Genomic DNA, 24,957 nt, shown 5'->3' on the forward strand with positions numbered 1-24,957 from the left:
AAATCTATTTGCACAGTTTTATGTTGTTGTGCCTTTTTTACATTGATATACATTTTTATTTGTTAAAAGTAACAAACTAATTCAACAAGTACAGAGAAACACTCAGTAATTTTTATATCACAAGTAAATTCTCAGTTTTATAGTCTTCCAATGTGCTTTATATATCTTTTGTAGATTTCTTTACAGGCAAAATTTCTCAAACATTTTGCTGCATTTCTTAACTAGTATTCATATAAAGAAAACATGAATTCAACTTCATACGGTTCTAAATCTAGTGTAAATATATAGGTAGCGAAGCATGTATTTTTAATCTGTTGAAAATGTACCTTCAGGGGGCACTCGTAGTTGAACCAAGGACCTCTTGCTCTGCAGTCAAATGCTCTACCACTGAGCAATACCCCCTATATTCGAAATATGCAAACGCTCAATTTTTTTTTTTCAACATGCAATCTGAAAAATGTTCAAATGCTCTACCACTAAGCTATGCCACCTATATTTGAAAAATGTAAACTCTTCTTTTTTAACATGAAACCTGAAATTTTCTTCAGTTTATATATGGTTGTGTTTTTTTACTTTGATATGCATTTTTCTTTGTTCAAAATAATTAACTTTAGCAAAAAGTACAGAGGAACTCTCAGGAATTTTTATTTTACCAGTCAAATCTTAGTTTTAGAGTCTACCAATGTGCTTTAAAAAAGCACAAAAATATGAATTCAACTTCACATGGTTCAAAAGCTTGCATAAATATGTAGGTAAGAAATCATGTACAGTTTTATTAATCCATTGTAAACGCATCTTCATGGGGCACTTGGAGTTAAACCAAAGATCTCTTGATCTGCAGTCTAACTGTCTACCACTGAGATATACCCCCTAATATTAAAAGACCTAAACTCTTTTTTTTTTTTTTTACCTCATAAAACCTGAAATCTATTTGCACAGTTTTATGTTGTTGTGCCTTTTTTACATTGATATACATTTTTATTTGTTAAAAGTAACAAACTAATACAACAAGTACAGAGAAACACTCAGTAATTTTTATATCACAAGTAAATTCTCAGTTTTATAGTCTTCCAATGTGCTTTATATATCTTTTGTAGATTTCTTTACAGGCAAAATTTCTCAAACTTTTTTCTGCATTTCTTAACTAGTATTCATATAAAGAAAACATGAATTCAACTTCATACGGTTCTAAATCTAGTATAAATATATAGGTAGCGAAGCATGTATTTTTAATATGTTGAAAATGTACCTTCAGGGGGCACTTGGAGTTGAAATAAGGACCTCTTGATCTGCAGTCAAATGCTCTACCACTGAGCTATACCCCCTATATTCGAAAAATGCAAACGCTCAATTTTTTTTTTTCAACATGCAATCTGAAAAATGTTCAAATGCTCTACCACTAAGCTATGCCACCTATATTTGAAAAATGTAAACTCTTCTTTTTTAACATGAAACCTGAAATTTTCTTCAGTTTATATATGGTTGTGTTTTTTTACTTTGATATGCATTTTTCTTTGTTCAAAATAATTAACTTTAGCAAAAAGTACAGAGGAACTCTCAGGAATTTTTATTTTACCAGTCAAATCTTAGTTTTAGAGTCTACCAATGTGCTTTAAGAAAGCACAAAAACATGAATTCAACTTCACATGGTTCAAAAGCTTGCATAAATATGTAGGTAAGAAATCATGTACAGTATTATCAATCCATTGTAAACGCATCTTCAGGGGGCACTTGGAGTTAAACCAAAGATCTCTTGATCTGCAGTCTAACTGTCTACCACTGAGATATACCCCCAATATTAAAAGACCTAAACTCTTTTTTTTTTTTTTTTTTTTTTTTCCCTCATAAAACCTGAAATCTATTTGCACAGTTTTATGTTGTTGTGCCTTTTTTACATTGATATACATTTTTATTTGTTAAAAGTAACAAACTAATACAACAAGTACAGAGAAACACTCAGTAATTTTTATATCACAAGTAAATTCTCAGTTTTATAGTCTTCCAATGTGCTTTATATATCTTTTGTAGATTTCTTTACAGGCAAAATTTCTCAAACTTTTTGCTGCATTTCTTAACTAGTATTCAGATAAAGAAAACATGAATTCAACTTCATACGGTTCTAAATCTAGTATAAATATATAGGTAGCGAAGCATGTATTTTTAATATGTTGAAAATGTACCTTCAGGGGGCACTTGGAGTTGAACCAAGGACCTCTTGATCTGCAGTCAAAAGCTCTACCACTGAGCTATACCCCCTATATTCGAAAAATGCAAACGCTCAATTTTTTTTTTTCAACATACAATCTGAAAAATGTTCAAATGCTCTACCACTAAGCTATGCCACCTATATTTGAAAAATGTAAACTCTTCTTTTTTAACATGAAACCTGAAATTTTCTTCAGTTTATATATGGTTGTGTTTTTTTACTTTGATATGCATTTTTCTTTGTTCAAAATAATTAACTTTAGCAAAAAGTACAGAGGAACTCTCAGGAATTTTTATTTTACCAGTCAAATCTTAGTTTTAGAGTCTACCAATGTGCTTTAAGAAAGCACAAAAACATGAATTCAACTTCACATGGTTCAAAAGCTTGCATAAATATGTAGGTAAGAAATCATGTACAGTATTATCAATCCATTGTAAACGCATCTTCAGGGGGCACTTGGAGTTAAACCAAAGATCTCTTGATCTGCAGTCTAACTGTCTACCACTGAGATATACCCCCAATATTAAAAGACCTAAACTATTTTTTTTTTTTTTTTTTTTTTCCCTCATAAAACCTGAAATCTATTTGCACAGTTTTATGTTGTTGTGCCTTTTTTACATTGATATACATTTTTATTTGTTAAAAATAACAAACTAATACAACAAGTACAGAGAAACACTCATTAATTTTTATATCACAAGTAAATTCTCAGTTTTATAGTCTTCCAATGTGCTTTATATATCTTTTGTAGATTTCTTTACAGGCAAAATTTCTCAAACTTTTTGCTGCATTTCTTAACTAGTATTCATATAAAGAAAACATGAATTCAACTTCATACGGTTCTAAATCTAGTATAAATATATAGGTAGCGAAGCATGTATTAATAATCTGTTGAAAATGTACCTTCAGGGGGCACTCGGAGTTGAACCAAGGACCTCTTGATCTGCAGTCAAATGCTCTACCACTGAGCTATACCCCCTATATTTGAAAAAAGCAAACGCTCAATTTTTTTTTTCAACATGCAATCTGAAAAATGTTCAAATGCTCTACCACTAAGCTATGCCACCTATATTTGAAAAATGTAAACTCTTCTTTTTTAACATGAAACCTGAAATTTTCTTCAGTTTATATATGGTTGTGTTTTTTTACTTTGATATGCATTTTTCTTTGTTAAAAATAATTAACTTTAGCAAAAAGTACAGAGGAACTCTCAGGAATTTTTATTTTACCAGTCAAATCTTAGTTTTAGAGTCTACCAATGTGCTTTAAGAAAGCACAAAAACATGAATTCAACTTCACATGGTTCAAAAGCTTGCATAAATATGTAGGTAAGAAATCATGTACAGTATTATTAATCCATTGTAAACGCACCTTCAGGGGGCACTTGGAGTTAAACCAAAGATCTCTTGATCTGCAGTCTAACTGTCTACCACTGAGATATACCCCCTAATATTAAAAGGCCTAAACTCTTTTTTTTTTTTTTTTCCCTCATAAAACCTGAAATCTATTTGCACAGTTTTATGTTGTTGTGCCTTTTTTACATTGATATACATTTTTATTTGTTAAAAGTAACAAACTAATACAACAAGTACAGAGAAACACTCAGTAATTTTTATATCACAAGTAAATTCTCAGTTTTATAGTCTTCCAATGTGCTTTATATATCTTTTGTAGATTTCTTTACAGGCAAAATTTCTCAAACTTTTTGCTGCATTTCTTAACTAGTATTCAGATAAAGAAAACATGAATTCAACTTCATACGGTTCTAAATCTAGTATAAATATATAGGTAGCGAAGCATGTATTTTTAATATGTTGAAAATGTACCTTCAGGGGGCACTTGGAGTTGAACCAAGGACCTCTTGATCTGCAGTCAAAAGCTCTACCACTGAGCTATACCCCCTATATTCGAAAAATGCAAACGCTCAATTTTTTTTTTTCAACATACAATCTGAAAAATGTTCAAATGCTCTACCACTAAGCTATGCCACCTATATTTGAAAAATGTAAACTCTTCTTTTTTAACATGAAACCTGAAATTTTCTTCAGTTTATATATGGTTGTGTTTTTTTACTTTGATATGCATTTTTCTTTGTTCAAAATAATTAACTTTAGCAAAAAGTACAGAGGAACTCTCAGGAATTTTTATTTTACCAGTCAAATCTTAGTTTTAGAGTCTACCAATGTGCTTTAAGAAAGCACAAAAACATGAATTCAACTTCACATGGTTCAAAAGCTTGCATAAATATGTAGGTAAGAAATCATGTACAGTATTATCAATCCATTGTAAACGCATCTTCAGGGGGCATTTGGAGTTAAACCAAAGATCTCTTGATCTGCAGTCTAACTGTCTACCACTGACATATACCCCCAATATTAAAAGACCTAAACTATTTTTTTTTTTTTTTTTTTTTTCCCTCATAAAACCTGAAATCTATTTGCACAGTTTTATGTTGTTGTGCCTTTTTTACATTGATATACATTTTTATTTGTTAAAAATAACAAACTAATACAACAAGTACAGAGAAACACTCATTAATTTTTATATCACAAGTAAATTCTCAGTTTTATAGTCTTCCAATGTGCTTTATATATCTTTTGTAGATTTCTTTACAGGCAAAATTTCTCAAACTTTTTGCTGCATTTCTTAACTAGTATTCATATAAAGAAAACATGAATTCAACTTCATACGGTTCTAAATCTAGTGTAAATATATAGGTAGCGAAGCATGTATTTTTAATCTGTTGAAAATGTACCTTCAGGGGGCACTCGTAGTTGAACCAAGGACCTCTTGATCTGCAGTCAAATGCTCTACCACTGAGAAATACCCCCTATATTCGAAATATGCAAACGCTCAATTTTTTTTTTTCAACATGCAATCTGAAAAATGTTCAAATGCTCTACCACTAAGCTATGCCACCTATATTTGAAAAATGTAAACTCTTCTTTTTTAACATGAAACCTGAAATTTTCTTCAGTTTATATATGGTTGTGTTTTTTTACTTTGATATGCATTTTTCTTTGTTCAAAATAATTAACTTTAGCAAAAAGTACAGAGGAACTCTCAGGAATTTTTATTTTACCAGTCAAATCTTAGTTTTAGAGTCTACCAATGTGCTTTAAAAAAGCACAAAAATATGAATTCAACTTCACATGGTTCAAAAGCTTGCATAAATATGTAGGTAAGAAATCATGTACAGTTTTATTAATCCATTGTAAACGCATCTTCATGGGGCACTTGGAGTTAAACCAAAGATCTCTTGACCTGCAGTCTACCACTGAGATATACCCCCTAATATTAAAAGACCTAAACTCTTTTTTTTTTTTTTTCTCATAAAACATGAAATCTATTTGCACAGTTTTATGTTGTTGTGCCTTTTTTACATTGATATACATTTTTATTTGTTAAAAATAACAAACTAATACAACAAGTACAGAGAAACACTCAGTAATTTTTATATCACAAGTAAATTCTCAGTTCTATAGTCTTTCAATGTGCTTTATATATCTTTTGTAGATTTCTTTACAGGCAAAATTTCTCAAACTTTTTGCTGCATTTCTTAACTAGTATTCATATAAAGAAAACATGAATTCAACTTCATACGGTTCTAAATCTAGTATAAATATATAGGTAGCGAAGCATGTATTTTTAATCTGTTGAAAATGTACCTTCAGGGGGCACTCGGAGTTGAACCAAGGACCTCTTGATCTGCAGTCAAATGCTCTACCACTGAGCTATACCGCCTATATTCGAAAAATGCAAACGCTCAATTTTTTTTTTCAACATGCAATCTGAAAAATGTTCAAATGCTCTACCACTAAGCTATGCCACCTATATTTGAAAAATGTAAACTCTTCTTTTTTAACATGAAACCTGAAATTTTCTTCAGTTTATATATGGTTGTGTTTTTTTACTTTGATATGCATGTTTCTTTGTTCAAAATAATTAACTTTAGCAAAAAGTACAGAGGAACTCTCAGGAATTTTTATTTTACCAGTCAAATCTTAGTTTTAGAGTCTACCAATGTGTTTTAAGAAAGCACAAAAACATGAATTCAACTTCACATGGTTCAAAAGCTTGCATAAATATGTAGGTAAGAAATCATGTACAGTATTATCAATCCATTGTAAACGCATCTTCAGGGGGCACTTGGAGTTAAACCAAAGATCTCTTGATCTGCAGTTTACCACTGAGATATACCCCCTAATATTAAAAGACCTAAACTCTTTTTTTTTTCTCATAAAACATGAAATCTATTTGCATTTTTATGTTGTTGTGCCTTTTTTTACATTGATATACATTTTTATTTGTTAAAAATAACAAACTAATACAAGTACAGAGAAACACTCAGTAATTTTTATATCACAAGTAAATTCTCAGTTTTATAGTCTTTCAATGTGCTTTATATATCTTTTGTAGATTTCTTTTCAGGCAAAATTTCTCAAACTTTTTGCTGCATTTCTTAACTAGTATTCATATAAAGAAAACATGAATTCAACTTCATACGGTTCTAAATCTAGTATAAATATATAGGTAGCGAAGCATGTATTTTTAATCTGTTGAAAATGTACCTTCAGGGGGCACTCGGAGTTGAACCAAGGACCTCTTGATCTGCAGTCAAATGCTCTACCACTGAGCTATACCCCCTATATTCAAAAAATGCAAACGCTCAATTTTTTTGTTTCAACATGCAATCTGAAAAATGTTCAAATGCTCTACCACTAAGCTATGCCACCTATATTTGAAAAATGTAAACTCTTCTTTTTTAACATGAAACCTGAAATTTTCTTCAGTTTATATATGGTTGTGTTTTTTTACTTTGATATGCATTCTTCTTTTTAAAAATAATTAACTTTAGCAAAAAGTACAGAGGAACTCTCAGGAATTTTTATTTTACCAGTCAAATCTTAGTTTTAGAGTCTACCAATGTGCTTTAAGAAAGCACAAAAACATGAATTCAACTTCACATGGTTCAAAAGCTTGCATAAATATGTAGGTAAGAAATCATGTACAGTATTATTAATCCATTGTAAATGCATCTTCAGGGGGCACTTGGAGTTAAACCAAAGATCTCTTGATCTGCAGTGTAACTGTCTACCACAGAGATACACTCACTGGCCACTTTATTAGGTACACCTGTCCAACTGTGTGTTAAGACTTAATTTCTAATCAGCCAATCACATGGCGGCAACTCAGTGCATTTAGGCATGTAGACATGGTCAAGACAATCTCCTGCAGTTCAAACCGAGCATCAGTATGGGGAAGAAAGGTGATTTGAGTGCCTTTGAATGTGGCATGATTGTTGGTGCCAGAAGGGCTGGTCTGAGAATTTCAGAAACTGCTGATCTACTGGGATTTTCACGCACAACCATCTCTGGGGTTTACAGAGAATGGTCCGAAAAAGAAAAAAAATCCAGTGAGCGGCAGTTCTGTGGCCGGAAATGCCATGTTGATGCCAGAGGTCAGAGGAGAATGGGCAGACTGGTTCGAGCTGATAGAAAGGCAACAGTGACTCAAATTGCCACCCGTTACAACCAAGGTAGGCAGAAGAGCATCTCTGAACGCACAGTGCGTCGAACTTTGAGGCAGATGGGCTACAGCAGCAGAAGACCACACTGGGTACCACTCCTCTCATCTAAGAACAGGAAACTGAGGCTACAATTTGCACAAGCTCATCGAAATTGGACAGTAGAAGATTGGAAAAACGTTGCCTGGTCTGATGAGTCTCGATTTCTGCTGCGACATTCGGATGGTAGGGTCAGAATTTGGCGTAAACAACATGAAAGCATGGATCCATCCTGCCTTGTATCAACGGTTCAGGCTGGTGGTGGTGGTGTCATGGTGTGGGGAATTTTTTCTGGGCACTCTTTGGGCCCCTTGGTACCAATTGAGCATCGTTGCAACGCCACAGCCTACCTGAGTATTGTTGCTGACCATGTCCATCCCTTTATGACCACAATGTACCCAACATCTGATGGCTACTTTCAGCAGGATAATGCGCCATGTCATAAAGCTCGAATCATCTCAGATTGGTTTCTTGAACATGACAATGAGTTTACTGTACTCAAATGGCCTCCTCAGTCACTAGATCTCAATCCAATAGAGCATCTTTGGGATGTGGTGGAACGGGAGATTCGCATCAGGGATGTGCAGACGACAAATCTGCGCCAACTGTGTGATGCCATCATGTCAATATGGTCCAAAATCTCTGAGGAATGCTTCCAGCACCTTGTTGAATCTCTGCCACGAAGAATTGAGGCAGTTCTGAAGGCAAAAGGGGGTCCAACCCCTTACTAGCATGGTGTACCTAATAAAGTGGCCAGTGAGTGTATACCCCCAATATTAAAAGACCTAAACTCTTTTTTTTTTTTTTTTTTTTTTTCCCCTCATAAAACCTGAAATCTATTTGCACAGTTTTATGTTGTTGTGCCTTTTTTACATTGATATACATTTTTATTTGTTAAAAATAACAAACTAATACAACAAGTAGAGAGAAACACTCATTAATTTTTATATCACAAGTAAATTCTCAGTTTTATAGTCTTATAGTCTTCCAATGTGCTTTATATATCTTTTGTAGATTTCTTTACAGGCAAAATTTCTCAAACTTTTTGCTGCATTTCTTAACTAGTATTCATATAAAGAAAAAATGAATTCAACTTCATACGGTTCTCATACGGAGTTGAACCAAGGACTTCTTGATATGCAGTCAAATGCTCTACCACTGAGCTATACCCCCCTATATTTGAAAAATGCAGACGCTCACTTTTTTTTTTCAACATGCAATCTGAAAAATGTTCAAATGCTCTACCACTAAGCTATGCCACCTATATTTGAAAAATGTAAACTCTTCTTTTTTAACATGAAACCTGAAATTTTCTTCAGTTTATATATGGTTGTGTTTTTTTACTTTGATATGCATTTTTCTTTGTTCAAAATAATTAACTTTAGCAAAAAGTACAGAGGAACTCTCAGGAATTTTTATTTTACCAGTCAAATCTTAGTTTTAGAGTCTACCAATGTGCTTTAAGAAAGCACAAAAACATGAATTCAACTTCACATGGTTCAAAAGCTTGCATAAATATGTAGGTAAGAAATCATGTACAGTATTATCAATCCATTGTAAACGCATCTTCAGGGGGCACTTGGAGTTAAACCAAAGATCTCTTGATCTGCAGTTTACCACTGAGATATACCCCCTAATATTAAAAGACCTAAACTCTTTTTTTTTCTCATAAAACATGAAATCTATTTGCATTTTTATGTTGTTGTGCCTTTTTTTACATTGATATACATTTTTATTTGTTAAAAATAACAAACTAATACAACAAGTACAGAGAAACACTCAGTAATTTTTATATCACAAGTAAATTCTCAGTTTTATAGTCTTTCAATGTGCTTTATATATCTTTTGTAGATTTCTTTTCAGGCAAAATTTCTCAAACTTTTTGCTGCATTTCTTAACTAGTATTCATATAAAGAAAACATGAATTCAACTTCATACGGTTCTAAATCTAGTATAAATATATAGGTAACGAAGCATGTATTTTTAATATGTTGAAAATGTACCTTCAGGGGGCACTCGGAGTTGAACCAAGGACCTCTTGATGTGCAGTCAAATGTGCTACCACTGAGCTATACCCCCTATATTCGAAAAATGCAAACGCTCAATTTTTTTTTTTCAACATACAATCTGAAAAATGTTCAAATGCTCTACCACTAAGCTATGCCACCTATATTTGAAAAATGTAAACTCTTCTTTTTTAACATGAAACCTGAAATTTTCTTCAGTTTATATATGGTTGTGTTTTTTTACTTTGATATGCATTTTTCTTTGTTCAAAATAATTAACTTTAGCAAAAAGTACAGAGGAACTCTCAGGAATTTTTATTTTACCAGTCAAATCTTAGTTTTAGAGTCTACCAATGTGCTTTAAGAAAGCACAAAAACATGAATTCAACTTCACATGGTTCAAAAGCTTGCATAAATATGTAGGTAAGAAATCATGTACAGTATTATCAATCCATTGTAAACGCATCTTCAGGGGGCACTTGGAGTTAAACCAAAGATCTCTTGATCTGCAGTCTAACTGTCTACCACTGAGATATACCCCCAATATTAAAAGACCTAAACTATTTTTTTTTTTTTTTTTTTTTCCCTCATAAAACCTGAAATCTATTTGCACAGTTTTATGTTGTTGTGCCTTTTTTACATTGATATACATTTTTATTTGTTAAAAATAACAAACTAATACAACAAGTACAGAGAAACACTCATTAATTTTTATATCACAAGTAAATTCTCAGTTTTATAGTCTTCCAATGTGCTTTATATATCTTTTGTAGATTTCTTTACAGGCAAAATTTCTCAAACTTTTTGCTGCATTTCTTAACTAGTATTCATATAAAGAAAACATGAATTCAACTTCATACGGTTCTAAATCTAGTATAAATATATAGGTAGCGAAGCATGTATTAATAATCTGTTGAAAATGTACCTTCAGGGGGCACTCGGAGTTGAACCAAGGACCTCTTGATCTGCAGTCAAATGCTCTACCACTGAGCTATACCCCCTATATTTGAAAAAAGCAAACGCTCAATTTTTTTTTTCAACATGCAATCTGAAAAATGTTCAAATGCTCTACCACTAAGCTATGCCACCTATATTTGAAAAATGTAAACTCTTCTTTTTTAACATGAAACCTGAAATTTTCTTCAGTTTATATATGGTTGTGTTTTTTTACTTTGATATGCATTTTTCTTTGTTAAAAATAATTAACTTTAGCAAAAAGTACAGAGGAACTCTCAGGAATTTTTATTTTACCAGTCAAATCTTAGTTTTAGAGTCTACCAATGTGCTTTAAGAAAGCACAAAAACATGAATTCAACTTCACATGGTTCAAAAGCTTGCATAAATATGTAGGTAAGAAATCATGTACAGTATTATTAATCCATTGTAAACGCACCTTCAGGGGGCACTTGGAGTTAAACCAAAGATCTCTTGATCTGCAGTCTAACTGTCTACCACTGAGATATACCCCCTAATATTAAAAGGCCTAAACTCTTTTTTTTTTTTTTTTCCCTCATAAAACCTGAAATCTATTTGCACAGTTTTATGTTGTTGTGCCTTTTTTACATTGATATACATTTTTATTTGTTAAAAGTAACAAACTAATACAACAAGTACAGAGAAACACTCAGTAATTTTTATATCACAAGTAAATTCTCAGTTTTATAGTCTTCCAATGTGCTTTATATATCTTTTGTAGATTTCTTTACAGGCAAAATTTCTCAAACTTTTTGCTGCATTTCTTAACTAGTATTCAGATAAAGAAAACATGAATTCAACTTCATACGGTTCTAAATCTAGTATAAATATATAGGTAGCGAAGCATGTATTTTTAATATGTTGAAAATGTACCTTCAGGGGGCACTTGGAGTTGAACCAAGGACCTCTTGATCTGCAGTCAAAAGCTCTACCACTGAGCTATACCCCCTATATTCGAAAAATGCAAACGCTCAATTTTTTTTTTTCAACATACAATCTGAAAAATGTTCAAATGCTCTACCACTAAGCTATGCCACCTATATTTGAAAAATGTAAACTCTTCTTTTTTAACATGAAACCTGAAATTTTCTTCAGTTTATATATGGTTGTGTTTTTTTACTTTGATATGCATTTTTCTTTGTTCAAAATAATTAACTTTAGCAAAAAGTACAGAGGAACTCTCAGGAATTTTTATTTTACCAGTCAAATCTTAGTTTTAGAGTCTACCAATGTGCTTTAAGAAAGCACAAAAACATGAATTCAACTTCACATGGTTCAAAAGCTTGCATAAATATGTAGGTAAGAAATCATGTACAGTATTATCAATCCATTGTAAACGCATCTTCAGGGGGCATTTGGAGTTAAACCAAAGATCTCTTGATCTGCAGTCTAACTGTCTACCACTGACATATACCCCCAATATTAAAAGACCTAAACTATTTTTTTTTTTTTTTTTTTTCCCTCATAAAACCTGAAATCTATTTGCACAGTTTTATGTTGTTGTGCCTTTTTTACATTGATATACATTTTTATTTGTTAAAAATAACAAACTAATACAACAAGTACAGAGAAACACTCATTAATTTTTATATCACAAGTAAATTCTCAGTTTTATAGTCTTCCAATGTGCTTTATATATCTTTTGTAGATTTCTTTACAGGCAAAATTTCTCAAACTTTTTGCTGCATTTCTTAACTAGTATTCATATAAAGAAAACATGAATTCAACTTCATACGGTTCTAAATCTAGTGTAAATATATAGGTAGCGAAGCATGTATTTTTAATCTGTTGAAAATGTACCTTCAGGGGGCACTCGTAGTTGAACCAAGGACCTCTTGATCTGCAGTCAAATGCTCTACCACTGAGAAATACCCCCTATATTCGAAATATGCAAACGCTCAATTTTTTTTTTTCAACATGCAATCTGAAAAATGTTCAAATGCTCTACCACTAAGCTATGCCACCTATATTTGAAAAATGTAAACTCTTCTTTTTTAACATGAAACCTGAAATTTTCTTCAGTTTATATATGGTTGTGTTTTTTTACTTTGATATGCATTTTTCTTTGTTCAAAATAATTAACTTTAGCAAAAAGTACAGAGGAACTCTCAGGAATTTTTATTTTACCAGTCAAATCTTAGTTTTAGAGTCTACCAATGTGCTTTAAAAAAGCACAAAAATATGAATTCAACTTCACATGGTTCAAAAGCTTGCATAAATATGTAGGTAAGAAATCATGTACAGTTTTATTAATCCATTGTAAACGCATCTTCATGGGGCACTTGGAGTTAAACCAAAGATCTCTTGACCTGCAGTCTACCACTGAGATATACCCCCTAATATTAAAAGACCTAAACTCTTTTTTTTTTTTTTTCTCATAAAACATGAAATCTATTTGCACAGTTTTATGTTGTTGTGCCTTTTTTACATTGATATACATTTTTATTTGTTAAAAATAACAAACTAATACAACAAGTACAGAGAAACACTCAGTAATTTTTATATCACAAGTAAATTCTCAGTTCTATAGTCTTTCAATGTGCTTTATATATCTTTTGTAGATTTCTTTACAGGCAAAATTTCTCAAACTTTTTGCTGCATTTCTTAACTAGTATTCATATAAAGAAAACATGAATTCAACTTCATACGGTTCTAAATCTAGTATAAATATATAGGTAGCGAAGCATGTATTTTTAATCTGTTGAAAATGTACCTTCAGGGGGCACTCGGAGTTGAACCAAGGACCTCTTGATCTGCAGTCAAATGCTCTACCACTGAGCTATACCGCCTATATTCGAAAAATGCAAACGCTCAATTTTTTTTTTCAACATGCAATCTGAAAAATGTTCAAATGCTCTACCACTAAGCTATGCCACCTATATTTGAAAAATGTAAACTCTTCTTTTTTAACATGAAACCTGAAATTTTCTTCAGTTTATATATGGTTGTGTTTTTTTACTTTGATATGCATGTTTCTTTGTTCAAAATAATTAACTTTAGCAAAAAGTACAGAGGAACTCTCAGGAATTTTTATTTTACCAGTCAAATCTTAGTTTTAGAGTCTACCAATGTGCTTTAAGAAAGCACAAAAACATGAATTCAACTTCACATGGTTCAAAAGCTTGCATAAATATGTAGGTAAGAAATCATGTACAGTATTATCAATCCATTGTAAACGCATCTTCAGGGGGCACTTGGAGTTAAACCAAAGATCTCTTGATCTGCAGTTTACCACTGAGATATACCCCCTAATATTAAAAGACCTAAACTCTTTTTTTTTTCTCATAAAACATGAAATCTATTTGCATTTTTATGTTGTTGTGCCTTTTTTTACATTGATATACATTTTTATTTGTTAAAAATAACAAACTAATACAAGTACAGAGAAACACTCAGTAATTTTTATATCACAAGTAAATTCTCAGTTTTATAGTCTTTCAATGTGCTTTATATATCTTTTGTAGATTTCTTTTCAGGCAAAATTTCTCAAACTTTTTGCTGCATTTCTTAACTAGTATTCATATAAAGAAAACATGAATTCAACTTCATACGGTTCTAAATCTAGTATAAATATATAGGTAGCGAAGCATGTATTTTTAATCTGTTGAAAATGTACCTTCAGGGGGCACTCGGAGTTGAACCAAGGACCTCTTGATCTGCAGTCAAATGCTCTACCACTGAGCTATACCCCCTATATTCAAAAAATGCAAACGCTCAATTTTTTTGTTTCAACATGCAATCTGAAAAATGTTCAAATGCTCTACCACTAAGCTATGCCACCTATATTTGAAAAATGTAAACTCTTCTTTTTTAACATGAAACCTGAAATTTTCTTCAGTTTATATATGGTTGTGTTTTTTTACTTTGATATGCATTCTTCTTTGTTAAAAATAATTAACTTTAGCAAAAAGTACAGAGGAACTCTCAGGAATTTTTATTTTACCAGTCAAATCTTAGTTTTAGAGTCTACCAATGTGCTTTAAGAAAGCACAAAAACATGAATTCAACTTCACATGGTTCAAAAGCTTGCATAAATATGTAGGTAAGAAATCATGTACAGTATTATTAATCCATTGTAAATGCATCTTCAGGGGGCACTTGGAGTTAAACCAAAGATCTCTTGATCTGCAGTGTAACTGTCTACCACAGAGATACACTCACTGGCCACTTTATTAGGTACACCTGTCCAACTGTGTGTTAAGACTTAATTTCTAATCAGCCAATCACATGGCGGCAACTCAGTGCATTTAGGCATGTAGACATGGTCAAGACAATCTCCTGCAGTTCAAACCGAGCATCAGTATGGGGAAGAAAGGTGATTTGAGTGCCTTTGAATGTGGCATGATTGTTGGTGCCAGAAGGGCTGGTCTGAGAATTTCAGAAACTGCTGATCTACTGGGATTTTCACGCACAACCATCTCTGGGGTTTACAGAGAATGGTCCGAAAAAGAAAAAAAATCCAGTGAGCGGCAGTTCTGTGGCCGGAAATGCCATGTTGATGCCAGAGGTCAGAGGAGAATGGGCAGACTGGTTCGAGCTGATAGAAAGGCAACAGTGACTCAAATTGCCACCCGTTACAACCAAGGTAGGCAGAAGAGCATCTCTGAACGCACAGTGCGTCGAACTTTGAGGCAGATGGGCTACAGCAGCAGAAGACCACACTGGGTACCACTCCTCTCATCTAAGAACAGGAAACTGAGGCTACAATTTGCACAAGCTCATCGAAATTGGACAGTAGAAGATTGGAAAAACGTTGCCTGGTCTGATGAGTCTCGATTTCTGCTGCGACATTCGGATGGTAGGGTCAGAATTTGGCGTAAACAACATGAAAGCATGGATCCATCCTGCCTTGTATCAACGGTTCAGGCTGGTGGTGGTGGTGTCATGGTGTGGGGAATTTTTTCTGGGCACTCTTTGGGCCCCTTGGTACCAATTGAGCATCGTTGCAACGCCACAGCCTACCTGAGTATTGTTGCTGACCATGTCCATCCCTTTATGACCACAATGTACCCAACATCTGATGGCTACTTTCAGCAGGATAATGCGCCATGTCATAAAGCTCGAATCATCTCAGATTGGTTTCTTGAACATGACAATGAGTTTACTGTACTCAAATGGCCTCCTCAGTCACTAGATCTCAATCCAATAGAGCATCTTTGGGATGTGGTGGAACGGGAGATTCGCATCAGGGATGTGCAGACGACAAATCTGCGCCAACTGTGTGATGCCATCATGTCAATATGGTCCAAAATCTCTGAGGAATGCTTCCAGCACCTTGTTGAATCTCTGCCACGAAGAATTGAGGCAGTTCTGAAGGCAAAAGGGGGTCCAACCCCTTACTAGCATGGTGTACCTAATAAAGTGGCCAGTGAGTGTATACCCCCAATATTAAAAGACCTAAACTCTTTTTTTTTTTTTTTTTTTTTTTCCCCTCATAAAACCTGAAATCTATTTGCACAGTTTTATGTTGTTGTGCCTTTTTTACATTGATATACATTTTTATTTGTTAAAAATAACAAACTAATACAACAAGTAGAGAGAAACACTCATTAATTTTTATATCACAAGTAAATTCTCAGTTTTATAGTCTTATAGTCTTCCAATGTGCTTTATATATCTTTTGTAGATTTCTTTACAGGCAAAATTTCTCAAACTTTTTCCTGCATTTCTTAACTAGTATTCATATAAAGAAAAAATGAATTCAACTTCATACGGTTCTCATACGGAGTTGAACCAAGGACTTCTTGATATGCAGTCAAATGCTCTACCACTGAGCTATACCCCCCTATATTTGAAAAATGCAGACGCTCACTTTTTTTTTTCAACATGCAATCTGAAAAATGTTCAAATGCTCTACCACTAAGCTATGCCACCTATATTTGAAAAATGTAAACTCTTCTTTTTTAACATGAAACCTGAAATTTTCTTCAGTTTATATATGGTTGTGTTTTTTTACTTTGATATGCATTTTTCTTTGTTCAAAATAATTAACTTTAGCAAAAAGTACAGAGGAACTCTCAGGAATTTTTATTTTACCAGTCAAATCTTAGTTTTAGAGTCTACCAATGTGCTTTAAGAAAGCACAAAAACATGAATTCAACTTCACATGGTTCAAAAGCTTGCATAAATATGTAGGTAAGAAATCATGTACAGTATTATCAATCCATTGTAAACGCATCTTCAGGGGGCACTTGGAGTTAAACCAAAGATCTCTTGATCTGCAGTTTACCACTGAGATATACCCCCTAATATTAAAAGACCTAAACTCTTTTTTTTTCTCATAAAACATGAAATCTATTTGCATTTTTATGTTGTTGTGCCTTTTTTTACATTGATATACATTTTTATTTGTTAAAAATAACAAACTAATACAACAAGTACAGAGAAACACTCAGTAATTTTTATATCACAAGTAAATTCTCAGTTTTATAGTCTTTCAATGTGCTTTATATATCTTTTGTAGATTTCTTTTCAGGCAAAATTTCTCAAACTTTTTGCTGCATTTCTTAACTAGTATTCATATAAAGAAAACATGAATTCAACTTCATACGGTTCTAAATCTAGTATAAATATATAGGTAACGAAGCATGTATTTTTAATATGTTGAAAATGTACCTTCAGGGGGCACTCGGAGTTGAACCAAGGACCTCTTGATGTGCAGTCAAATGTGCTACCACTGAGCTATACCCCCTATATTCGAAAAATGCAAACGCTCAATTTTTTTTTTTCAACATACAATCTGAAAAATGTTCAAATGCTCTACCACTAAGCTATGCCACCTATATTTGAAAAATGTAAACTCTTCTTTTTTAACATGAAACCTGAAATTTTCTTCAGTTTATATATGGTTGTGTTTTTTTACTTTGATATGCATTTTTCTTTGTTCAAAATAATTAACTTTAGCAAAAAGTACAGAGGAACTCTCAGGAATTTTTATTTTACCAGTCAAATCTTAGTTTTAGAGTCTACCAATGTGCTTTAAGAAAGCACAAAAACATGAATTCAACTTCACATGGTTCAAAAGCTTGCATAAATATGTAGGTAAGAAATCATGTACAGTATTATCAATCCATTGTAAACGCATCTTCAGGGGGCACTTGGAGTTAAACCAAAGATCTCTTGATCTGCAGTCTAACTGTCTACCACTGAGATATACCCCCAATATTAAAAGACCTAAACTATTTTTTTTTTTTTTTTTTTTTCCCTCATAAAACCTGAAATCTATTTGCACAGTTTTATGTTGTTGTGCCTTTTTTACATTGATATACATTTTTATTTGTTAAAAATAACAAACTAATACAACAAGTACAGAGAAACACTCATTAATTTTTATATCACAAGTAAATTCTCAGTTTTATAGTCTTCCAATGTGCTTTATATATCTTTTGTAGATTTCTTTACAGGCAAAATTTCTCAAACTTTTTGCTGCATTTCTTAACTAGTATTCATATAAAGAAAACATGAATTCAACTTCATACGGTTCTAAATCTAGTATAAATATATAGGTAGCGAAGCATGTATTAATAATCTGTTGAAAATGTACCTTCAGGGGGCACTCGGAGTTGAACCAAGGACCTCTTGATCTGCAGTCAAATGCTCTACCACTGAGCTATACCCCCTATATTTGAAAAAAGCAAACGCTCAATTTTTTTTTTCAACATGCAATCTGAAAAATGTTCAAATGCTCTACCACTAAGCTATGCCACCTATATTTGAAAAATGTAAACTCTTCTTTTTTAACATGAAACCTGAAATTTTCTTCAGTTTATATATGGTTGTGTTTTTTTACTTTGATATGCATTTTTCTTTGTTAAAAATAATTAACTTTAGCAAAAAGTACAGAGGAACTCTCAGGAATTTTTATTTTACCAGTCAAATCTTAGTTTTAGAGTCTACCAATGTGCTTTAAGAAAGCACAAAAACATGAATTCAACTTCACATGGTTCAAAAGCTTGCATAAATATGTAGGTAAGAAATCATGTACAGTATTATTAATCCATTGTAAACGCACCTTCAGGGGGCACTTGGAGTTAAACCAAAGATCTCTTGATCTGCAGTCTAACTGTCTACCACTGAGATATACCCCCTAATATTAAAAGGCCTAAACTCTTTTTTTTTTTTTTTTCCCTCATAAAACCTGAAATCTATTTGCACAGTTTTATGTTGTTGTGCCTTTTTTACATTGATATACATTTTTATTTGTTAAAAGTAACAAACTAATACAACAAGTACAGAGAAACACTCAGTAATTTTTATATCACAAGTAAATTCTCAGTTTTATAGTCTTCCAATGTGCTTTATATATCTTTTGTAGATTTCTTTACAGGCAAAATTTCTCAAACTTTTTGCTGCATTTCTTAACTAGTATTCAGATAAAGAAAACATGAATTCAACTTCATACGGTTCTAAATCTAGTATAAATATATAGGTAGCGAAGCATGTATTTTTAATATGTTGAAAATGTACCTTCAGGGGGCACTTGGAGTTGAACCAAGGACCTCTTGATCTGCAGTCAAAAGCTCTACCACTGAGCTATACCCCCTATATTCGAAAAATGCAAACGCTCAATTTTTTTTTTTCAACATACAATCTGAAAAATGTTCAAATGCTCTACCACTAAGCTATGCCACCTATATTTGAAAAATGTAAACTCTTCTTTTTTAACATGAAACCTGAAATTTTCTTCAGTTTATATATGGTTGTGTTTTTTTACTTTGATATGCATTTTTCTTTGTTCAAAATAATTAACTTTAGCAAAAAGTACAGAGGAACTCTCAGGAATTTTTATTTTACCAGTCAAATCTTAGTTTTAGAGTCTACCAATGTGCTTTAAGAAAGCACAAAAACATGAATTCAACTTCACATGGTTCAAAAGCTTGCATAAATATGTAGGTAAGAAATCATGTACAGTATTATCAATCCATTGTAAACGCATCTTCAGGGGGCATTTGGAGTTAAACCAAAGATCTCTTGATCTGCAGTCTAACTGTCTACCACTGACATATACCCCCAATATTAAAAGACCTAAACTATTTTTTTTTTTTTTTTTTTTTCCCTCATAAAACCTGAAATCTATTTGCACAGTTTTATGTTGTTGTGCCTTTTTTACATTGATATACATTTTTATTTGTTAAAAATAACAAACTAATACAACAAGTACAGAGAAACACTCATTAATTTTTATATCACAAGTAAATTCTCAGTTTTATAGTCTTCCAATGTGCTTTATATATCTTTTGTAGATTTCTTTACAGGCAAAATTTCTCAAACTTTTTGCTGCATTTCTTAACTAGTATTCATATAAAGAAAACATGAATTCAACTTCATACGGTTCTAAATCTAGTGTAAATATATAGGTAGCGAAGCATGTATTTTTAATCTGTTGAAAATGTACCTTCAGGGGGCACTCGTAGTTGAACCAAGGACCTCTTGATCTGCAGTCAAATGCTCTACCACTGAGAAATACCCCCTATATTCGAAATATGCAAACGCTCAATTTTTTTTTTTCAACATGCAATCTGAAAAATGTTCAAATGCTCTACCACTAAGCTATGCCACCTATATTTGAAAAATGTAAACTCTTCTTTTTTAACATGAAACCTGAAATTTTCTTCAGTTTATATATGGTTGTGTTTTTTTACTTTGATATGCATTTTTCTTTGTTCAAAATAATTAACTTTAGCAAAAAGTACAGAGGAACTCTCAGGAATTTTTATTTTACCAGTCAAATCTTAGTTTTAGAGTCTACCAATGTGCTTTAAAAAAGCACAAAAATATGAATTCAACTTCACATGGTTCAAAAGCTTGCATAAATATGTAGGTAAGAAATCATGTACAGTTTTATTAATCCATTGTAAACGCATCTTCATGGGGCACTTGGAGTTAAACCAAAGATCTCTTGACCTGCAGTCTACCACTGAGATATACCCCCTAATATTAAAAGACCTAAACTCTTTTTTTTTTTTTTTCTCATAAAACATGAAATCTATTTGCACAGTTTTATGTTGTTGTGCCTTTTTTACATTGATATACATTTTTATTTGTTAAAAATAACAAACTAATACAACAAGTACAGAGAAACACTCAGTAATTTTTATATCACAAGTAAATTCTCAGTTCTATAGTCTTTCAATGTGCTTTATATATCTTTTGTAGATTTCTTTACAGGCAAAATTTCTCAAACTTTTTGCTGCATTTCTTAACTAGTATTCATATAAAGAAAACATGAATTCAACTTCATACGGTTCTAAATCTAGTATAAATATATAGGTAGCGAAGCATGTATTTTTAATCTGTTGAAAATGTACCTTCAGGGGGCACTCGGAGTTGAACCAAGGACCTCTTGATCTGCAGTCAAATGCTCTACCACTGAGCTATACCGCCTATATTCGAAAAATGCAAACGCTCAATTTTTTTTTTCAACATGCAATCTGAAAAATGTTCAAATGCTCTACCACTAAGCTATGCCACCTATATTTGAAAAATGTAAACTCTTCTTTTTTAACATGAAACCTGAAATTTTCTTCAGTTTATATATGGTTGTGTTTTTTTACTTTGATATGCATGTTTCTTTGTTCAAAATAATTAACTTTAGCAAAAAGTACAGAGGAACTCTCAGGAATTTTTATTTTACCAGTCAAATCTTAGTTTTAGAGTCTACCAATGTGCTTTAAGAAAGCACAAAAACATGAATTCAACTTCACATGGTTCAAAAGCTTGCATAAATATGTAGGTAAGAAATCATGTACAGTATTATCAATCCATTGTAAACGCATCTTCAGGGGGCACTTGGAGTTAAACCAAAGATCTCTTGATCTGCAGTTTACCACTGAGATATACCCCCTAATATTAAAAGACCTAAACTCTTTTTTTTTTCTCATAAAACATGAAATCTATTTGCATTTTTATGTTGTTGTGCCTTTTTTTACATTGATATACATTTTTATTTGTTAAAAATAACAAACTAATACAAGTACAGAGAAACACTCAGTAATTTTTATATCACAAGTAAATTCTCAGTTTTATAGTCTTTCAATGTGCTTTATATATCTTTTGTAGATTTCTTTTCAGGCAAAATTTCTCAAACTTTTTGCTGCATTTCTTAACTAGTATTCATATAAAGAAAACATGAATTCAACTTCATACGGTTCTAAATCTAGTATAAATATATAGGTAGCGAAGCATGTATTTTTAATCTGTTGAAAATGTACCTTCAGGGGGCACTCGGAGTTGAACCAAGGACCTCTTGATCTGCAGTCAAATGCTCTACCACTGAGCTATACCCCCTATATTCAAAAAATGCAAACGCTCAATTTTTTTGTTTCAACATGCAATCTGAAAAATGTTCAAATGCTCTACCACTAAGCTATGCCACCTATATTTGAAAAATGTAAACTCTTCTTTTTTAACATGAAACCTGAAATTTTCTTCAGTTTATATATGGTTGTGTTTTTTTACTTTGATATGCATTCTTCTTTGTTAAAAATAATTAACTTTAGCAAAAAGTACAGAGGAACTCTCAGGAATTTTTATTTTACCAGTCAAATCTTAGTTTTAGAGTCTACCAATGTGCTTTAAGAAAGCACAAAAACATGAATTCAACTTCACATGGTTCAAAAGCTTGCATAAATATGTAGGTAAGAAATCATGTACAGTATTATTAATCCATTGTAAATGCATCTTCAGGGGGCACTTGGAGTTAAACCAAAGATCTCTTGATCTGCAGTGTAACTGTCTACCACAGAGATACACTCACTGGCCACTTTATTAGGTACACCTGTCCAACTGTGTGTTAAGACTTAATTTCTAATCAGCCAATCACATGGCGGCAACTCAGTGCATTTAGGCATGTAGACATGGTCAAGACAATCTCCTGCAGTTCAAACCGAGCATCAGTATGGGGAAGAAAGGTGATTTGAGTGCCTTTGAATGTGGCATGATTGTTGGTGCCAGAAGGGCTGGTCTGAGAATTTCAGAAACTGCTGATCTACTGGGATTTTCACGCACAACCATCTCTGGGGTTTACAGAGAATGGTCCGAAAAAGAAAAAAAATCCAGTGAGCGGCAGTTCTGTGGCCGGAAATGCCATGTTGATGCCAGAGGTCAGAGGAGAATGGGCAGACTGGTTCGAGCTGATAGAAAGGCAACAGTGACTCAAATTGCCACCCGTTACAACCAAGGTAGGCAGAAGAGCATCTCTGAACGCACAGTGCGTCGAACTTTGAGGCAGATGGGCTACAGCAGCAGAAGACCACACTGGGTACCACTCCTCTCATCTAAGAACAGGAAACTGAGGCTACAATTTGCACAAGCTCATCGAAATTGGACAGTAGAAGATTGGAAAAACGTTGCCTGGTCTGATGAGTCTCGATTTCTGCTGCGACATTCGGATGGTAGGGTCAGAATTTGGCGTAAACAACATGAAAGCATGGATCCATCCTGCCTTGTATCAACGGTTCAGGCTGGTGGTGGTGGTGTCATGGTGTGGGGAATTTTTTCTGGGCACTCTTTGGGCCCCTTGGTACCAATTGAGCATCGTTGCAACGCCACAGCCTACCTGAGTATTGTTGCTGACCATGTCCATCCCTTTATGACCACAATGTACCCAACATCTGATGGCTACTTTCAGCAGGATAATGCGCCATGTCATAAAGCTCGAATCATCTCAGATTGGTTTCTTGAACATGACAATGAGTTTACTGTACTCAAATGGCCTCCTCAGTCACTAGATCTCAATCCAATAGAGCATCTTTGGGATGTGGTGGAACGGGAGATTCGCATCAGGGATGTGCAGACGACAAATCTGCGCCAACTGTGTGATGCCATCATGTCAATATGGTCCAAAATCTCTGAGGAATGCTTCCAGCACCTTGTTGAATCTCTGCCACGAAGAATTGAGGCAGTTCTGAAGGCAAAAGGGGGTCCAACCCCTTACTAGCATGGTGTACCTAATAAAGTGGCCAGTGAGTGTATACCCCCAATATTAAAAGACCTAAACTCTTTTTTTTTTTTTTTTTTTTTTTCCCCTCATAAAACCTGAAATCTATTTGCACAGTTTTATGTTGTTGTGCCTTTTTTACATTGATATACATTTTTATTTGTTAAAAATAACAAACTAATACAACAAGTAGAGAGAAACACTCATTAATTTTTATATCACAAGTAAATTCTCAGTTTTATAGTCTTATAGTCTTCCAATGTGCTTTATATATCTTTTGTAGATTTCTTTACAGGCAAAATTTCTCAAACTTTTTGCTGCATTTCTTAACTAGTATTCATATAAAGAAAAAATGAATTCAACTTCATACGGTTCTCATACGGAGTTGAACCAAGGACTTCTTGATATGCAGTCAAATGCTCTACCACTGAGCTATACCCCCCTATATTTGAAAAATGCAGACGCTCACTTTTTTTTTTCAACATGCAATCTGAAAAATGTTCAAATGCTCTACCACTAAGCTATGCCACCTATATTTGAAAAATGTAAACTCTTCTTTTTTAACATGAAACCTGAAATTTTCTTCAGTTTATATATGGTTGTGTTTTTTTACTTTGATATGCATTTTTCTTTGTTCAAAATAATTAACTTTAGCAAAAAGTACAGAGGAACTCTCAGGAATTTTTATTTTACCAGTCAAATCTTAGTTTTAGAGTCTACCAATGTGCTTTAAGAAAGCACAAAAACATGAATTCAACTTCACATGGTTCAAAAGCTTGCATAAATATGTAGGTAAGAAATCATGTACAGTATTATCAATCCATTGTAAACGCATCTTCAGGGGGCACTTGGAGTTAAACCAAAGATCTCTTGATCTGCAGTTTACCACTGAGATATACCCCCTAATATTAAAAGACCTAAACTCTTTTTTTTTCTCATAAAACATGAAATCTATTTGCATTTTTATGTTGTTGTGCCTTTTTTTACATTGATATACATTTTTATTTGTTAAAAATAACAAACTAATACAACAAGTACAGAGAAACACTCAGTAATTTTTATATCACAAGTAAATTCTCAGTTTTATAGTCTTTCAATGTGCTTTATATATCTTTTGTAGATTTCTTTTCAGGCAAAATTTCTCAAACTTTTTGCTGCATTTCTTAACTAGTATTCATATAAAGAAAACATGAATTCAACTTCATACGGTTCTAAATCTAGTATAAATATATAGGTAACGAAGCATGTATTTTTAATATGTTGAAAA

The 24,957-nt window shown here is 32.7% G+C and overlaps 16 non-coding genes across 16 annotated transcripts; all 16 read right to left on the minus strand.

Annotated features, from left to right (window-relative positions):
- Positions 1–1,253: 1,253 nt before the first annotated feature.
- Positions 1,254–1,325, minus strand: TRNAC-GCA (transfer RNA cysteine (anticodon GCA)). The gene has a single exon. It is a non-coding gene; the product is annotated as a tRNA-Cys (tRNA).
- An 859-nt stretch (positions 1,326–2,184) lies between these two features.
- TRNAC-GCA (transfer RNA cysteine (anticodon GCA)) lies at positions 2,185–2,256 on the minus strand. The gene has a single exon. It is a non-coding gene; the product is annotated as a tRNA-Cys (tRNA).
- An 857-nt stretch (positions 2,257–3,113) lies between these two features.
- Positions 3,114–3,185, minus strand: TRNAC-GCA (transfer RNA cysteine (anticodon GCA)). Its single transcript has one exon. It is a non-coding gene; the product is annotated as a tRNA-Cys (tRNA).
- Positions 3,186–4,036: 851 nt separating this feature from the next.
- TRNAC-GCA (transfer RNA cysteine (anticodon GCA)) lies at positions 4,037–4,108 on the minus strand. Its single transcript has one exon. It is a non-coding gene; the product is annotated as a tRNA-Cys (tRNA).
- A 1,770-nt stretch (positions 4,109–5,878) lies between these two features.
- Positions 5,879–5,950, minus strand: TRNAC-GCA (transfer RNA cysteine (anticodon GCA)). Its single transcript has one exon. It is a non-coding gene; the product is annotated as a tRNA-Cys (tRNA).
- Positions 5,951–6,781: 831 nt separating this feature from the next.
- TRNAC-GCA (transfer RNA cysteine (anticodon GCA)) lies at positions 6,782–6,853 on the minus strand. Its single transcript has one exon. It is a non-coding gene; the product is annotated as a tRNA-Cys (tRNA).
- A 2,926-nt stretch (positions 6,854–9,779) lies between these two features.
- Positions 9,780–9,851, minus strand: TRNAC-GCA (transfer RNA cysteine (anticodon GCA)). Its single transcript has one exon. It is a non-coding gene; the product is annotated as a tRNA-Cys (tRNA).
- Positions 9,852–10,707: 856 nt separating this feature from the next.
- TRNAC-GCA (transfer RNA cysteine (anticodon GCA)) lies at positions 10,708–10,779 on the minus strand. The gene has a single exon. It is a non-coding gene; the product is annotated as a tRNA-Cys (tRNA).
- Positions 10,780–11,630: 851 nt separating this feature from the next.
- TRNAC-GCA (transfer RNA cysteine (anticodon GCA)) lies at positions 11,631–11,702 on the minus strand. Its single transcript has one exon. It is a non-coding gene; the product is annotated as a tRNA-Cys (tRNA).
- A 1,768-nt stretch (positions 11,703–13,470) lies between these two features.
- TRNAC-GCA (transfer RNA cysteine (anticodon GCA)) lies at positions 13,471–13,542 on the minus strand. The gene has a single exon. It is a non-coding gene; the product is annotated as a tRNA-Cys (tRNA).
- Positions 13,543–14,373: 831 nt separating this feature from the next.
- On the minus strand, positions 14,374–14,445 carry TRNAC-GCA (transfer RNA cysteine (anticodon GCA)). The gene has a single exon. It is a non-coding gene; the product is annotated as a tRNA-Cys (tRNA).
- A 2,927-nt stretch (positions 14,446–17,372) lies between these two features.
- On the minus strand, positions 17,373–17,444 carry TRNAC-GCA (transfer RNA cysteine (anticodon GCA)). Its single transcript has one exon. It is a non-coding gene; the product is annotated as a tRNA-Cys (tRNA).
- Positions 17,445–18,300: 856 nt separating this feature from the next.
- Positions 18,301–18,372, minus strand: TRNAC-GCA (transfer RNA cysteine (anticodon GCA)). Its single transcript has one exon. It is a non-coding gene; the product is annotated as a tRNA-Cys (tRNA).
- Positions 18,373–19,223: 851 nt separating this feature from the next.
- Positions 19,224–19,295, minus strand: TRNAC-GCA (transfer RNA cysteine (anticodon GCA)). The gene has a single exon. It is a non-coding gene; the product is annotated as a tRNA-Cys (tRNA).
- Positions 19,296–21,064: 1,769 nt separating this feature from the next.
- Positions 21,065–21,136, minus strand: TRNAC-GCA (transfer RNA cysteine (anticodon GCA)). Its single transcript has one exon. It is a non-coding gene; the product is annotated as a tRNA-Cys (tRNA).
- Positions 21,137–21,967: 831 nt separating this feature from the next.
- TRNAC-GCA (transfer RNA cysteine (anticodon GCA)) lies at positions 21,968–22,039 on the minus strand. The gene has a single exon. It is a non-coding gene; the product is annotated as a tRNA-Cys (tRNA).
- Between the last annotated feature and the right edge of the window lie 2,918 nt (positions 22,040–24,957).

The sequence above is a fragment of the Dendrobates tinctorius genome, unplaced genomic scaffold (assembly GCF_039654945.1).
Source record: "Dendrobates tinctorius isolate UK_male_01 unplaced genomic scaffold, ASM3965494v1 ptg000008l, whole genome shotgun sequence".
Taxonomy (NCBI): domain Eukaryota; kingdom Metazoa; phylum Chordata; class Amphibia; order Anura; family Dendrobatidae; genus Dendrobates; species Dendrobates tinctorius.